At 42.1% G+C, this 17,846-nt stretch overlaps 1 pseudogene; it reads right to left on the minus strand.

The window, feature by feature from the left end:
• Nucleotides 1–16,637: 16,637 nt before the first annotated feature.
• Nucleotides 16,638–16,746, minus strand: LOC119626631 (5S ribosomal RNA; annotated as a pseudogene).
• Between the last annotated feature and the right edge of the window lie 1,100 nt (nucleotides 16,747–17,846).

Here is a 17,846-nt window from a genome sequence, read left to right on the forward strand (position 1 = left end):
TTTAAATTGTTTCAATTTTGCTGCTTGTTATTGGTCTGTTCAGAGATTTTAGATCTTCCTGGTTTAATCTAGGAGGGTTGTATATTTTTGGGAATTTATCCATCTCCTCTAAGTGTTCTAGTTTATGCATATAAAGTTGTTCATTGGAGCCTTGAATAATGCTTTGTATTTCTGTGGTATCAGTAGTAATATCTCCAGTTCCATTTCTAATTGAGCTTATTTGGATCTTCTTTTTTTGGTTAATCTCACTAGTGGTCTATCAATTTTATTCGTCTTTTCAGAGAACCAGTTGTTTGTTTAATTTATCTTTTTTTTTTTTTTTGCTTGTTTCAATTTCACTTAGTTCTGCTCTGATCTTCATTATTTTTCTTCTGCTGAGTTTGGGTTTGGATTGTTCTTGTTTCTCCAGTTCCATGAGGTGTGACCTTAGATTGTCTATTTGTGCTCTTTCAGACTTTTTTATGTAAGCATTTAATGCTATGAACTTTCTTCTTTGCACCACTTTTGCTGTATCCCAGAGGTTTTGATAGGTTGTGTCACTATTATGTTTTAGTTCAAAGAATTTTTTAATTTCCATCTTTATTTTATCGTTGACCCAACAATCATTTAGGAGGAGGTTATTTAATTTGCATACAGATGTTTGCATCATTTTGAGGGTTCTTTTTGAAGTTGATTTCCAGTTCTATTCCACTGTGGTATGACAGAGTACTTGATATAATTTTGATTTTCTTAAATTTACTGAGACTTGTGGCCTATCATACGGTCTATCTTGGATAATGTTTGATGTGCTGATGAATAGAATGTATATTTCTGCAATTATTGGATAGAATCTGTAAATATCTGTTAAGTCCATTTGTTGTAGGTTATAGTTTAGGTCCATTGTTTCTCGTTGACTTTCTGTCTTGATGACCCGTCTATTGTTGTCAGTAGAATATTGATGTCTCCCACTATTCTATCTTCTTTCTTAGGTTTAGTAGTAATTGTTCTACAAATTTGGAAGCTCCAATGTTAAGTGTATATATATTTAGAATTGTGATATTTTCCTGTTGGCTTAGTCTTTTTATAATTATATAATGTCCCTTTTTGTCTTTTTTACATGCTGTTGCTTTACAGTTTGTTTTGTCTGATATAAGAATAGCTACTCCTGCTTGCTTTTGGTGTCCATTTGAATGGAATATCTTTTCCACCCCTTTACCTTAAGTTTCTGTGAGTCCTTATGTGTTAGGTGAGTCTACTGAAGACAGCAGAAACTTGGTGAATTCTTCCATTCTGCTATTCTGTATCTTTTAAGTGGAACATTTAGGCCATTTACATTCAATGTTAGTCTTGAGATGTGAGGTATGATTCTATTTGTTGTGCTATTTGTTGCCTGAATACCATTTTTTTTCACTGTGTTATAGTTATTTCGGTCCTGTGCTTTAAGGAGGTTCTATTTTGGTGTATTTTGAGAATTTGTTTCAAGATTTAGAGCTCTTTTTAGCAGTTCTTGTAGTGCTGGCTTGGTAGTGGTGAATTTTTTCAGCATTTGTTTGTCTGGAAAAGACTGCATCTTTTTTATTTATGAAGCTTAGTTTCTCTGGATGCAAAATTCTTGGCTGATCATTGTTTTGTTTAAGGAGGCTAAAAATAGGTTCCCAGTATCTTCCCGCTTATAGGGTTTCTGCTGAGAAATCTGCTGTTAATCTGATGGATTTTCCTTTATAGGTTACCTGATGCTTTTGCTTCACAGCTCTTAAGATTCTTTCCTTTGTCTTGATTTTAGACAACCTAATGACTATGTGCCTAGGCAATGATCTTTTTGTGATGAATTTCCCAGGTGTTCGTTGAGCTTCTGGTATTTGCATGTATAGATCTCTAGCAAGGCCAGGAAAATATTCCTCGATTTGTCCCTCCAATATGTTTTCCAAACTTTTAGATTTCTCTTCTTCTATGGGAACACCAATTATTTTTAGGTTTGGACATTTAACATACTCCCAAACTTCTTGGAGGCTTTGTTCATCTTTTAAAATTCTTTTTTCTTTTGATGGATTGGGTTAATTTGAAAGTCTTGTTTTATAACTCTGAAGTTCTCTCTTCTACTTGTTTCAGTCTGTTGCTGAGACTTTCCAGTGCCTTTTGCATTTCTCTAAGTGTGCCCTTAATTTCCAGAAGTTGTGATTTTTTTTTTTTTTTTTTTTTTTTTGAGACAGAGTCTCACTCTGTTCTGTCACCCAGGCTGGCATGGATTGTTTTTTTATTTATGCTACTTCACTGAAGAATTTTCCTTTCATATCCTGTATCGTATTTTTTATTTAAGTTGACCTCACCTTTCTCTGATGCCTCCTTGATTAGCTTAATAATCTACCTTTTGAATTCTTTTTCTGGCAATTCAGATATTTTGTCTTGGTTTAGATCTATTGCTGGTGAGCTGGTATGATCTTTTGGGGGTGTTAAAGAACCTTGTTTTGTCATACTACCAGAATTGTTTTTCTGGTTTCTTCTCATTTAGATAGACTATGTCAGAGGAAAGATCTAGGATTCAAGGACTCCTGTTCAGATTCTTTTGTCCCACATAGTGCTCCTTTTATGTGGTGTTCTCCCCCTTCCCCTGGGAATGGGGCTTTCTGAGAGATGAATTGTAGTGATTGTTTTTGCTCTTCTGTGTCTAGTCACCCAGTGGAGCTACTGGGCCCCAGGTTGGTGTTGGGGAGTGTCTGCAAAGAGTCCTGTGGTGTGATCTGTCTTAAGGTCTTGCAGCCATGGATGCCAGCACCTGCTCCAGTTGAAGTAGCAGGGGAATGAAGTGGACTCTGTTGAGGGTCTTTTGTTGGGTCTAGTGCCTGTTTTTGTGTTGATTGGCTTCCATCCAGGAGGTGGCACTTTCAAGAGTACATTAGCTGTGGCCCTATAAGTAGGATGCAAGCTTGCCCTAGGGACACCTGGTTAAGTATTCAGGTTTCTCAGGTGGTGGGCAGCAACATCGTGCTCCCAAGAAATTATTATCTTTGTCTTCAGCAGCCAGGGCTGGTAGAGAAAGATGAACAGGAGGGGGCAGGAACAGGCATATCTGAGCTCAGCCTCTCCTTGGGCAGGGCTTGCTGCGGCTGCTGTTGGAGATAGTGGTGTGGTTCCCAGGTCAATGGTGTTATATTCCCAGGTGGATTATGGCTGCCTCTGCTGAGTCATACAGGTTTCCTGGGAAGTTGGGGAAAGCTGGCAGTCACAGGCCTCACCCCACTCTCACATAGCCTGCAGTCCTAAAGGCCAGTCTTACTCTCACCATGCCCCCTCAACAGCACTGAGTCTATTTCCAGGCAGTCGTGACCATGGCTGAGAACTTGCCCCAGACTATGTGCTTCCCCACTGAGGAAGCAAGCTGACTCACGGTGTTTCAGCATCTCAGGGAGTCTGCAGCAGTGATCCCGTTCCTTTAGAGGGTCTGTGGGTTCTCTTGGCTTTCCTGGTATATTCCTAAGGTTGTTCGTGGAACAAAAGTTCACGATGTGAGTCTCCGCATCTGCTCTGTCCCTTCAAGTGGGAACTGCAAGCTAGCCCTGCCTCTTATCTGCCATCTTAATCCCTGTATTCAGCTTATTATTATTATTATCATTTTGAGGTGGAGTTTCACTCTTGTTGCCCAGGCTGGAGTGCAATGGTGCAATCTTAGCTCACTGCAACCTCCGCTTCCTGGGTTCAAGTGATTCTCTTGCCTCATCCTCCCGAATAGCTGGGATTACAGGTATGTGTTACCACGCCTGGCTAAGTTTGTGTTTTTAATAGAGACGGGGTTTTTCCATGTTGGTCAGGCTGGTCTTGAACTCCTGACCTCAGCTGATCTGCCAGCCTTGGCCTCCCAAAGTGCTGGGATTACAGGTGTGAGCCACCATGCCTGACCCAGCTCTTTATTTTTTAAACATAGCGTGTAAGAAGCCTTAGGGCCCTAGTTTTAGATGCTTTTACTCAGAAAGAAATGACATTTGTTTCTGCCACACATCTGAGAGTATTACTAACCAGGAAACATTTTAATTTACTTTCTGGATGGGGGATTCCTCTGACTGTACCCATAAGTGAACCAGACCTATGATAGTGGATCATAAATTCTTATAAGGTGGCTATCATCAATGGTAATTTTTTAAAAAAATTTTTCTTACCACATTGATAGCAGATATTTCCTTATAAGCTCATATTATTGGAAGAATATATATATGTTTTAAAATATATATATAATATATATTTTTACATATATATTATATATATATTTTTTGACTCTTTTTTTTTTTTTTTTTTTTTTTTTTGAGACAGAGTCTAGCTCTGTCACCCAGGCTGGAGTGCAGTGGTGCAATCTCGCTCTCTGCAAGCTCCACCTCCCAGGTTCACACCATTCTCCTGCCTCAACCTCCTGAGTAGCTGGGACTACAGGCACCCACGACCACGCCTGGCTAATCTTTTGTATTTTTTAGTAGAGACGGGGTTTCACCATGTTAGCCAGGATGGTCTTGATCTCCTGACCTTGTGATCCACCTGCCTCGGCCTCCCAAAGTGCTGGGATTGCAGGCGTGAGCCACCGTGTCCAGCCAGCTCATTCTTTCATTAATGCTGAAGTCTGGATTCTTTTGGAAATCCAGTGAAGCCTATGCACTTTTCTTAAAATATTTTCGTGTACACAAAACACACAGGATTATAAATTATTATAATTATATTGAAATACAGTCATCAAATACTAAATATTAGTATATATGCTTCTTATTCATACATTAAATAATAAGATCTAGTTACATGCCTAAAACTATTATAATTATAAAAGAGTAATGAATGTAATCATCATTTCAAGATAGTTTGCAGCACTGTGATGTGATATGAAATATCTAATTTCTTTTGGAGAAAAGGTAGTTACTGGTGAAATTACTGTGCTCTGTTGCTTACCTTTTGTAATTGAAGGCTATTTTAATTAGAGGCATATGAAAATACAGATGTAATTTTTTCCCCTTATAAGTTCACAGATTCCTTGAATTCTTGCAGAAATATTAATATTTTGGGAGTCCACAGACTCCAGGTCACAATTTCTGGAAAGGACTAATCTCTTGTTGCCTTTTTCATAATCTGAAAACTCAAAGCTCCTGGTCTTAGCATTTGCTTCCCAGTTACCCTGACCTCACAGTTCTCTCTCTATGAGGATTCTGTTACTTTCTTAGCAGTCAACACTGTATTTCAAAGTTTGCTTTCGTTGCTTATACTGTAGCTTCTTATATTGTAGTAAGAAGACTCTTTTTATTATATAGGCGTGGTATAGGCTGCCACACTGCTAAAAGTAGAGTTGTGCATTTCTTCCCTTATTGTAAGATTGTGGAGGACAGAGACCTTTTCCTTTTGTTGTTGTTAAACCCACAAAAATGGGTTCTGCGTGTCATAGATATTAAGCAAATATTTGTTGAATGGGTAAGTAAACAAAGACATGGCTGTGGGACCTAAAGGTGACCTCTGACTTCTCACTTCCCAAGGCCATCTATGTGAACTATCAACAGAAGCATATAGTTTCAAGGTTTTAAGAAGCAATCCTCCTGTGAACACAGTGTGACCTGTGTTCACAGTGAATATTCTATCTGGATCTATATAGAGAGCTAATGAGTGAAGCGTATACCAGGAATGGCTATATATAGATTTATCTAGCTCCAGAGAGCGAGGGAGATTAAAACAGCTCTTATACAACTTTTGAAAGATGGTATCATTTTCTGCATTTTTAATTACTCTAATAAAATCATTTCGAAAGAGAAACATTTTACAAGACTGTTTCCTAAACACTCCACTTTAAGTACCATCCTTCCATCTGAAGATAGATTAGTTTTCATTTTTGTTTAATATCTTAACCTCAAGGGCAAAATCTGCCAGACTTCTCACTAATGCTGCTTCCTCATAAGCTGCTGCCAAATGGAAGGTGACTGATTATAAATCAAACTTTGGGACAACGATAGTACAGCTTCCCCAACTGTCATTATTTCAAGCTACTACTAAGAACAAGAAAAAGCACCCAGATGTGTTAGTGGCATTTTTTGTTATGAAAGATTAAAATTGGATCCTTGCTATGTTTGGTTCCCACTGTAATTAGTCTTTCCTTTATAAAACATCACTGCTGTGTTATTCCTTCTACCATTTGTTAAGAGCAAATTATATATTACTTTTAGCATTTCATTCACCTCTTATCTACCAAAATGTGATGCTGAGTAAGAAAAGGACATTTTATTCAGGATGTGCAATATACTAGAATGCCAAGTCTGTAGAAAGGAGACAAATGTGAGCACAAAGAGAGAAACCACAACAGAACCATTTCAGATTTATCATGCTCAAACGTAACACACTACGCACATACACATCCATTCTAGAGAGGAGAATGGTGGATAGCTCAAACACCTGTCCAGCTAAAAGGTCAGAAAAGAACCTTTTTCTCTTTGTTTCCTGCCAAATATGTAGGTACCTTACTGTTGGAGGAGTTCCCAGGCAATATCCGGGGGAGGGGGGGAAGAAAAAGATAGAGGAGAGAGATGGCAAGGGTATTTCCTGGCTTTTTAATCTTTTGCCTTTGCCACATTTCCCTGGATTGAGTGTTGGTCAATGAGTAACTAGTCTTTGGTAAGTCATCAATGGCTGAGATAAAAAGTGAACAGGGCTAGTGGGTATTTATTGTGGGTTGAATATGCCCCCCCCCCCAAATGATATGTTGAAGTCCTAGCCCCCAGGGCCTGTCAATGTGACCTAATGTGGAGATGTAATCAGTTAGTGTGAGGTCCTTCTGGATTAGGGCAGACCTTAATCCATTGATTGGTGACCTTTTATGATGAGGAAACTCTGGACACAGAGACACACAGGGGAGAAGGCCATGTGAAGACAGAGGTGGAAGTGGAAGCGATGCAGCTACAAGCCTAGGAACTCCAAGGACTGCCAGCCACCAGCAGAAGCTGGGAGATGGATTCTCCCTCAGTACCCCCAAAATAGCAGCCACATCTGCAGACACCCTGGTTTCAGACTTTTCATCTCCAGAACTGTGAGAGAATCAATGTTTGTCTGTTTTTAAAGTTCCTGTGTTCATGTGCAGGATGTGCAGGTTTGTTACATAGGTAAACATGTGCCACGGTGATTAGCTGCACCTATCAACCCATCACCTGAGTATTAAACCCGGCATGCATCAGCTATTTTTCCTGATGCTCTCCCCCCTCACCCCAGCCCCCGACAGGCCCCAGTGTGTGTCATTCCCCTCTCTGTGTCCATGTGTTCTCATTCTTCAGTTCTCACTTATAAGTGAGAACATGCGGTGTGTCTTCTGTTCCTGTGTTAGTTTGCTAAGGATGATAGCTTTCAGCTTCCTCCACATCCTTGCAAAGGACATGATCTTATTCCTTTTTAAGGCTACATAGTATTCCATGGTGTATATATACCACATTTTTTTAATCCAGCCTATTATTGATGGGCATTTGGGTTGATTCCATGACTTTGCTATTGTGAATAGTGCTGCAACGAACATATATGTGCATGTATCTTTGTAACAGAATAATTTGTATTTCTTTAGGTATATATCCAGTCATGGGATTGCTGGGTCAAATGATATTTCCAGTTCTAAATCACTGAGGAATTCCCACACTGTCTTTCACAGTAGTTGAACTAATTTACATTCCCACCAACGGTGTAAAAACATTTCCATTTCTCTGCAACCTCACCAACATCTGTTGTTTCTTGAAATGTCTGTTTTAAGTCAACCAGTTTGTGGGACTTTGTTACAGCAGCCCTAAGAAACTAACACAGAAACTAAATCAGTTTTCTGGTTTCAATTATTTTTTTGTAATTCTTTGTGTTACTTACTTTGTTTGGTCTAAAACCAAGAATGCCAGCAGCTATGCCTCAAAGTCCATGGGGCTTTTTGGGTTGAATCTACATTCACTTTCTTTGTGTTGTTTTTTCCAAAAATTATTATTATTAAAAATAAACTTTAAAAAATAGGGGCCATTATTCTCATCTTGACTAATCCAAATCTTCTGGCCCCTGCCCCACCTTCCTCTCTTCATTGTCAGTGAATTTTTAAACTCCCCACACATCTGGCGTACACATGGTGGTAAGGATAATGTATGAACAAACAAGAAATAGAAAAAAAAAGCTTGCAGGGTCTTAAATGTTAAATAACAATAGATACTGCAAATTTCTGAGAAGCGGTCTTTTGAATCATCCATGTGTTGGCCTGTGGACCAAGGATTGATTTCTTCCTAGAAGCTTCTCCCAGGGCCAGCCCTTTCTGATCCAGAACAGTCAGCGGTTACCCTTTCCAAAGCATCACACTCTGGTGCCATAGTCATTTCTCTGTCTCCTTTGTTAGATTCGAGGGGTCCTAGAGCAGGGTCTCATTTTCATTCCATGTTTGAATCTTTGTTTTCAGCATCCTACCTGGCAAAGAGCAGTTTCTCAGCCTTGGAATGACAGAGTCTCTGCCCTCCAGGGCCCCACGGTGCAAGCTGGCACCTCTTCTCAAAGCAACATTGACAAATGGCAGTGGCTTTCTATTTGAGCCCACATTTGTTAATGCTGCTTTTAACAAGAGGTGCCAGCACGCTACACTGGCACACACAGCACCATGAAAAGAAAACAAAGTCATCTGTACAAAACTAAGATTATCCTGAGATAAGCCCCTACAGCCTGGGCGGGAAGTGCAAGAGAGGGGAGTCAAAATATTTACAGATACATTTTAGATCCAGAAGATATTCTCACGTTTCTGGTTATTTACATTGTTCTACCCAAGTCTCACTATCAGTGACTTCAGTTAGCTGTGGACACCCTGGCATTAAATTAGTGACGATGTTGTTATTGACTTTTGGGAGCAAATCTAAGCTACTCCGTATTTTAGCTGATCTGTCAGGCATTGCCAGCAGCTGCAAATCAATACCATCCCCCTCACCCTACCATACTCGTTGGCCAGGATTTACTGTCTGTGGCTGTTCTGTGTTAACGCAGTTCTTGGAGTGGGCCTGTCCTGGAGATGATTATTTATTTTCAGGAGGTGGCCTTCTCACAGGAGCCCATCCATCCCATGTCAGCACAGCCTTGTCCACCAGCTGCTGCGGCTGCTGTGGGCATCTTGCCAGCCCAGCACTGCCGGCGGAGAGTGGCTTTCTCTGCTTCCTCTAATCCCCCTTCCCCTTCCCTGCCATGTGAATTTCCATGATAAATCACCCAAGAAAGATTTCCAATGCATTTTGACAGGATGAAACTGTGTGATTCAGCTTGATCTCGTTAAGAGCCCTATAGCCAAATCCCCCAAAGCACGGCAGGCACTGAAAGCTTGCAAATTGTGGATGGCTTGTCTCTCCAGCTGAGGGAGAGACTTAACTGACACTCCGCTGCCTTTCTGCCCTTGACCTAAAGGAGGGAAGAAGATTTGCTGCACATTTTCATTTGCAAAGTCCCTGTATTCAGTGAAGGCATTCTTGTAAGAGCAGAGTACCCAGGCTTCTAAAGAATGTATTAGCCCTCTTTATTCATTCATTCATTTATTCATTCATTCATTCATTCATGCTATAAACATGTGCACAATAAATGTAACAGGCACTATGGTAAATTATAAATAAGACACAAATTCATGTTCTCCAGGAACTCACAGTGTAGGGATACTAGACACACAAATAGACAATTAAACACCAGTATGTAGACTGTAGTGGTATAAGAAAAAAGCACCAAATAGTACAACAAGAAGGGGCGTCAAATTGTGTCTGGAACGGGTGGTGATGAGGAAGGTGAGCTTCCTGGTGAAAGTGATGTCTAGACCAGTTTTAAAGGATGAATGGGAGTATTCATTTGGGGATTTGGGGTGCTGGAAGTGGGATGTCTTAGACAGGGAGGGAAGCCCTGAGTAAAGGCTTCCTTATCAATCTCTATTGCCTTCAATCTCAACTTGCTCATGGATTGTGATTCTCACATTAGCTCCTTTTGTGTGATTCATCCCCAGATGTGTGTGAAGCGACTGTCTGACTGTAGCTTGCCCTGACTCGGTGTGGATTTCATTGCGTGGACCAGATTTTAGCACCCTGCTTAAATAATCTTGACCATCTTCAGGTTTTTCCTCGATTTAGGGTTTACTACTCTCCTCTTGACATTGCCAGCTTATGGTGATTTTTACTGACTATGCAACCAATTGAAAAATAAAACACATTTCCTTGGAAACAGGATGGCAGCGACCTCTGTCCAGGTTGACAGGAAATTCAAGGCTGGATTTATGTTTCTCTATATTTCTATTTCCAACCACCTTGCACATAGGAGGGATTCAGTATATATTTGGTAAGAGGATGAACAAATGGGTGGACCAAATAACAGGCATCTCTCTTCTTTGCTGTCTGTAATTATTCCAAGAGCAGAGAACAAGGATAGCCATGCTATTGTTATAAAAATTCAGCTTATCTGCACAGTTAGAAGGAGCATGTAGGATTTGAGGGAGCCTGAAGTGGGATGACCAATGATATGCATGACATGGAAACCATACAGAAAGGAGAGTGCCCAATAAATGCGGCACCTTGAGCGTAGGGGCTGCAGCCTGGAAACTCAGAGTGGAAAAAAGGATGGAGTCAGATTCGTCTTTATTTGTCTGCAGTCTCATAGTTAGTACTCTGCCTTGGCTAGGCAGGCAGACACTTTTATTCTGCATATGAGAGAGGCGGGAATGCTTTTTCCAGGCAATTAGCTTAAAGAAGAGTGAGGTTCCTTGGCTTTACTGAAATGCCAGAAAAGATTATGAAGTCTCTAAAGATAAGAAAAAAGCCAGGGTGGTAAATGACATTTTATTCATTAGGATGGATACTCAAGTATTTTGTGCATCTAAGAATGTTTTGTCCTTTGTACATTGGGGTGGGGCTTCTGGAATACCATTAGCCGTAATAACAGCAATAAAACCATCTTACATTTGCTTGGTACTTTGCAGTTGAAACATGCTTTTATGAATGTAATTCAAATTATAGAAGAGACTTCTTCTTGGGGCAGGATGGGAGGAGGATGTTTTTAAAGAATGATTGTTCCTGTCTTTTAGGAAATTTAACAATCAAGTCTTTGCTTACAGAGCCTGATTCAGGCTCAGAAACGACAGTTTACACAGTAGGGCTTCATGATTAGGAGAGTGAGCTTTCTTGTCTGTCCCGACCACCCCATGGCCAGCTGCCTAAACCCCATGTTCTCCCTGGAAAAGCCCTCGACTCTTCTTCAGCCAACTGTGCTCAGAATGGACATCACTCCTGTAGTCTTGGCTTCTGCTCCTGCTTGTTTAGTTTCTAGAGACTGCAGGCTGAAGAGCGGAGCTTCCTAAGAAGTCTGGTTGGGTGGGTGACTTGTGCTTGCCCCTTAGACCACTGTTGAGATGCCACTGCCGCTGAGTGGTCTTTATCACAGTCCCTCCACAGGGCTGTATTCTGCCTCTTTTTGTTGCCCTTGTCACGGTAGTCAGTACTAATTTTGATGTCTGCAATTCTGCCTTAGTCTCTCCGTTGTAACTACTGCCAACCACAACCACCATGGCTACCATTTTACACCCCGTTTACCTCCTGTGGTATGTAGGCAACTAAACAGCAACTGAGTCCTGTACACAACTTGCGTTCTGTGGGGTCCTTTGGCTTCTTACGTTCTTAGGACCAAGAAGACAGGATTGCTTGACATAGTTATCCCACTTGATACCAGGTTTGGCTCTTGCTTTTGTAGATGAGCATCCTGGCAGAAGTGGCAAGCAACACTTTACCTTTCCCTCAACCCAGTGCATGCTTAGTGGAGAAAACAGCTGAACCCATAGGGCAAATTTTAATTATATACTCTTTCAATATAAGAATGTTTTGTTACACTTCCACTTCCTGAGCCTACCAGCAGGAAGGAATCATAATCACTGCCTCCAAAGGGCCAGGCAAATAATATGCATTTATTCTGATTCTCACAGCCATCCTGCATGGATATTGCTCCCATATAATAGATTAAAAAAAACCTGAGGCTCAGAGAAGTGATTTTCCCAACGTCATACCGATGGTTAGGGCCAGAACTGGATTTTATACTCACATCTGTCTGACCTCAAAACCCCATGCTCTTTCCACTCCACGTTGCTGCCTCCTGCCTTACTTTCTGCAGTGGACTCATGCCAGGTCTTAGAGGAGAAGGAGATGCCCAGAACATAAGCAGGTTATCTAAAGCCATCCCATCTTTGAAAAAGTCCTAAGTGATTTTGAGTTGTAGAACTAAATATTCATTATCTTATTTAAGCCTCACAAAACCTCTATGAAATTGAGAAGGCAGCAATTATTAAAATAGTCATTTGTGAATTGAGGAAACTGGAGCTTAGGAAGGTTAAATGATTTCCCCAAAATTACAAGGCTAAGAGTTGATGGAGAACAGGCTCATTTCCAGGTTTTCTGGTTTCAATATCCTTACATTTTAATGTAACCTCACTTTAAGTCTGATTGAAAAAATAAAATATATTTAATGGAAAATACAAAACCAAAAAACCAAACCCTACAGAGAATAAAATAAAAATAATGTGTAATTCTGACTTTCAAGGAACCTGTGTTTTCCCATCTGCCTCTCTGTAGACAGAACAGATTTTCTATTGTTCCCATGCTTGCAGGAACCACTCTCCACTCTGAGACATGATTATGCCGATCTATGAGACAATGGGGTTGGGCAAAGCACTAGGTAGGGGAAATAGGAATCATCTACCTTTTCCTCTATGTCAGGGGTGTCCAATCTTTTGGCTTCCCGGGGCTACATTGGAAGAATAACTGTCTTGGGCCACACATAAAATACACTAACACTAACCATAGCTGATGAGCTAAAAAAAGAAACAATTACAAAAATCTCATAATGTTTTAAGAAAGTTTATGAATTTGTGTTGAGCTGCATTCAGAGCCATCCTGGGCCATGTGTGGTCCATGGGCCACGAATTGGACAAGCTTGCTCTATGTGACTCTCACAGATTTGAGTCTGCGTCCTGACTTCAGCAATCTTCTTGCTTGTCTCTGGAGATCTGGGTTCCACTCAGGACTGTCCAGGATTAGTGGCTTTGATCCTTACTCAGCTTGGTAGTTAACAAAGACTTCTCTGGTTTATAGTCACACGAGGATATCAGAAGTTGCCTTAGATAGACGAGATCAAAGAAATACACTGGGTCAGCTTCCTTAAATTGTCTGCTGCCCTTAAAACTTAAAAGAGTTAATGATCGTGAACTTCTTCAGTAGGTTTTCTCGCTAAGGCAAGTGACATCTTTATCATTAAGTGAGATTGTGAGGAGCCAATTAGAGTGTTAAGTTCTTGCTTACAATTAATTGATCCTTCTACTGGGAGTAGTGCTCTGTGTGTCTTCAGCTCAGACATGAAGGAGACAGGACTGGGACCCACTCAGGGTCAAAGGGCTAGTGGAGGAGGTGGGAGAGCATCCTGCAGTGGCAAAATGAGGGTGGCCTGAGCAGGCTCCTTAGGATGAAAATAGGATTTCTAGTTTGTTCCGTTCATCGATTTTCTCAGAGCTGCCATTTCTTTACTTGCTTTTATTTGGCTTCCTAGAATGCAGTGAAATAGTTTGATCCCTGCCTAGAAATCCTAGCTTATCAAATTCACATAAGGACTGAGGAACCCTTTGAATCAAAGGTGGAGATTTCTCAGATCCAGGATTTGATCAAAAGCAAGTTTTATGTTCTCCCTAGCCCCTGCAGCCTTGGTTTCAACTTACTGAAAAGCACAGTGATTCTCTCTCTTACAGATATTTCTATCTCTACTTTACTTTCTGTTCTTTTCTTTGCCCTCCTCCCCCATTCACCCACATCTCTCAATCTCAGTCCAAGAAGCAGAGCCATGCTTCTCAAACTTTACTGGGAAAGCTACTAGCCCAGGGATCTCGTTAAAATGTGGATTCTGATTCAAAGAGCTTGGGGTGGGGTCTGAGAACTCCAGGTGGTGGTCACCTCTGTAGGGTCATGAGAGTGCTGTGGGGGCTGCAAGCTTGGCTGCAGACTGACCCATGCATATGCTTTGTGGTTTAGGGGACCCACTCTGATGTTGCTGTGGTCTCAGGGTGACCCAAAGTTGTCAACGACGAGGAACAAAACAACTATTTGCCCCACTTTATGTCCCTCTAGAACTCTCTTGTGACTCGACACAGGCCCAGATGTTCCCTGTCCTTCATGAGGCTCACTGTGCCAACAATGCTACCATTATTGCTCCTGAGGTCTTAGCTTGCTGGGCATTCCCATGGCCGAAGGGAGGGCTAATATTAGAAATCCTTTACTTCCCCCCTCCCTTTTCCCACTCCCTGGCTTTCTGTAGTGAGAGAGGTACTCTCCTCTACATCTAGGGACATGAGGGCAATGTCTACATGATACTTCCAAAACATGCCAGGAGTGGAGAAAAGGTGGAATCCGTGGTGTTGTGACCACTAGGTGCCTCTTGATAATCAAGTTCAATGTTGACTGACTTGACTGTTGTCCAACAGAGTTGAATCGTTTTGACTAGTTTTTTTCCTTGTAATTTATTCTTCTTGGCTTCTTACCTGACTGACTGGAAGAGTTTGACTGGTGTAACCTTATGGGAGGGCAGCTGTCTGTGATGCAGTTAGTTGCTGTGTAAAGGTGGTTGTCACCGTATTATCCTCATGCAACCAGGCTGCTCTGAGCTTCCTGTTTGCCATGGCCTCCTAGGAGCCAGGACACGGGTTTGCCAGTTTAGAAGAGTCAGTCCTTAAAATGTAATTGCCCTTGAAAAATGTTGCTGCCATGTGGTTGGGAGTCAAAATAATTTCCAACCAATTATTTTTCTGTAAATTTAAGTGGACACTGATTCTGTGCTGGAAATTGGAAAGATTCTTGGGTTCGCCAACACATTCTCAATAGGAAGGCATCGAATGTGGTCTGTGTATGGTAGGAGTTTTCGGGAGCAGAGGTAAGATGATTGTGTTGGTTGTCATGGTCTTTGGTGAAAGGACCCGACCTAACTCTGTGGTAGCAATTGAGAGGTGGTGGGAGAAGTGAATCCTGAAGTGCTAGGAATAACAGGAGAAGGCCTTCCCTAGGACTGCTCCACTGACCATAAGCCCTGAGGGGAGGTGCCAGGGAGAAGGCTAACTTGATATGGTACAGGGATGCTATTCAGTCAGTACAAGAGGAGAGTCAGAAGCAAAGGGCTGCAGCATCATGCACCCTGCAGAAGTAAGTCCACACTGAAATCTGCTCTGTACAGCTCTGACTGGTGCCTCTCCCACAGTCCCCGCCCACAGAAGTGGTCCTAGATGCCGCAGACTTCAGCCCTTTGCTGCACTTCCTTGTTTGCCATCGTTCATTGGCTTGGAGTGGACACCCGAGCCCATGGTGAGAATCCAAAGTCTGACAAGTGGCTTGTGACATGTTCTGCAGTGAAGTTCTGTCCAGAGATGAATGAGATGAACTTGGTTAGGGGCATTCTCCATCTGATGGGTGAAGGTACAAGGCAGTGATGTGGAGCTGAGACTGATAGCCACATTTGGCCAAACGTAAGAAGTGCAGGCAGAGAAAGCTGCTAGGAGGGAGCATTCTTCCTGTTTCCTTTTGGACAGATTACCTAGAGTAGCATTCCCGGCCTCTTTCTGCCCCCTCATCCACTCCTCTTAAGAGAAGAAGTGGCAGTTTGGGTGGAATTTAATCTTCCCTCTGCCATGCAGTGACAGGCAAGCTTAAAGCCTCTGCCCCTGCAATTACTTCAGTTTAATTCCAGGATTACATATAAGAGAATCCCCTTGGTGGTAACCTAAGCCGCATTCTGCAAACAGCTTCACCAGTAATCAAGATAATATTTTAATCTCCATCTGCCTGATCGCTACGTCTATCTCTCTCTAGTCGGTTCTGAACTTGACTAAAAAAATGTAATAATTTATTGATTCCCCAAACTCTTAACACTGGTACATGAACTGGGGACCTCGGAAAAGAGATAATGTGTCCAGTTTGGGGATCAAAATAACGGATACAGCCTAGGCTGGTGGCTTTTCACCCTGTCAGTCTGCAGTGACCTGTATTTGGCTGTGTGGCTAGTTTTTGCCGCTGTGTAGCGGCTTCTAGTTGGCCTCGCCTTGTAAGAGGCTTAGGCCCTGGGCTTAATTAAGGGAACCACATGGGAAAATGATGTTGTTGGCTCACTGAAGATTATGGTGGCTTCGCCTACAGGCAAAAGGGTATTTTTATACAGGAAAGTGTGGTTTTCTATACAGACAGGGCTGCGTATAAGGGGGCTGCTGCTTGGGCCTTAACAGATGCCCAGCTGAGAGGTCAGACATAGCTGACCTTGAACAAGGCTGTAGTCATTGTTCAAGTCTTGAACCAAGTCTTGGTATTGCGGGGAAGGCTGAGAGAGGGATTTAATCATCAAAAGAGAGTCTTTGAATCTCAGTGAAGGCTTACCTTGAAACAGGTAGAGGCCCAGGAACAATTTTTTTGCTCCTCTTGCTGTGCTTCTACAAAAGTACCTAAATTCCATGTGGACCTCACTAGTGTGTACATGAGGCTTCCAGCTGTGAATTGTTAATGCCAGGCCTAACTCGTCTGCTATTGAACTGGCTGCCTCAAATTCCATTAACTGCACTCAAGGACAAAAGGGAGTGGGGGCAGAGCAATTTCTAGTGTTCTTTGTCTTATAATTTATTTTAAAGGCCATAGCACCTGATATTCCCAGGCAGTCTTCCATCCAAATACTAGACAGGCCCAACCCTGCTTAACATCTGAGATCAGGTGTGTCCAGGGTAGTATGGCCTTAGACATGTGTTCTGTCTTAAGAATGACTCCTGACCAGGCACGGTGGCTCATGCCTGTAATCCTAGCACTCCGGGAGGCCAAGGCAGGCAGATTGCCTGAGGTCAGGAGTTGAAGACTGGTCTAGTTGACAGAGTGAAACCCTGTCTCTACTAAAAGTACAAAAAAAATTAGCCAGGTGTGGTGGTGTGTGCCATAATCCCAGCTACTCGGGAGGCTGAGGCAGGGGAATTGCTTGAACCTGGGAGGTGGAGGTTGCAGTGAACCTCTGCACTCCAACCTGGGCGACAGAGCAAGACTGTCCCAAAAAAAAAAAAAAAAAAAAGTGACTCCTGTAATGCTGCCCCACTAGGAGGTCCCTAGGCTTGCTCTGTGTCTTCGTTTGCTTTCCTCCAAGAGCTGAGTTGAGACTGGGTGCAGAGAGGGTGTTTTCGTTTCCTTTTTGTTTTGCTTTTGAAATGACCCCAGGAAGCTAAAGTGAGAGGATGGGGTAAGTGAGAGGATGGGGTAAGTGAGAAAGGGAAGGAGGGAAAGCAAGAAAGGGTGTATTATGGAGTTGGTTTTCACCATGGGCCACAAGAGCCCTCTGGGAATTGAGTAGACTACACTAAGGTTGTCTGTGGAGCATGGGAAGCTGGGCTATTTATCTGCTGTGCCCTGTTCCACATGGATTGAGAGCATGCCCCTTGCTTGTTGGCACAAGGACTGAGTGGCCTTCTCAGGTTTTGGAGGGGGGCCTGAAGCAAAGAAGCCTTGGGAAGTGTTTGAGGGGAGATACTGGCAACATGCCAGAACTGTCCCACTCAGTTATGTTGAAATCATATGGGGTGCAGTCGGGATGTGGCATGAGGACCCCAGAGCTTCTGCTAAAATTTGTTAGGTATACAAACTCTGACCATGACTTTGGATTTCTGAGGCCCACAAAATAGGATCAGGTTTTAGGAATAAACAAATGCCATGAGTCCTTTTTATGCAGAGAATATGCCATCAAAAAGAACTAAAGTAGAAAATTATCTTAATGAAATGATTTCAAATCCAAAGTCTATAAAGGCTTTGGCCTGGAATTCTCAGCTTCTAGAAATCAAATTAACTCAGGATATCAAAGAG

The sequence above is a fragment of the Chlorocebus sabaeus genome, chromosome 1 (genome assembly GCF_047675955.1).
Source record: "Chlorocebus sabaeus isolate Y175 chromosome 1, mChlSab1.0.hap1, whole genome shotgun sequence".
Classification (NCBI taxonomy): domain Eukaryota; kingdom Metazoa; phylum Chordata; class Mammalia; order Primates; family Cercopithecidae; genus Chlorocebus; species Chlorocebus sabaeus.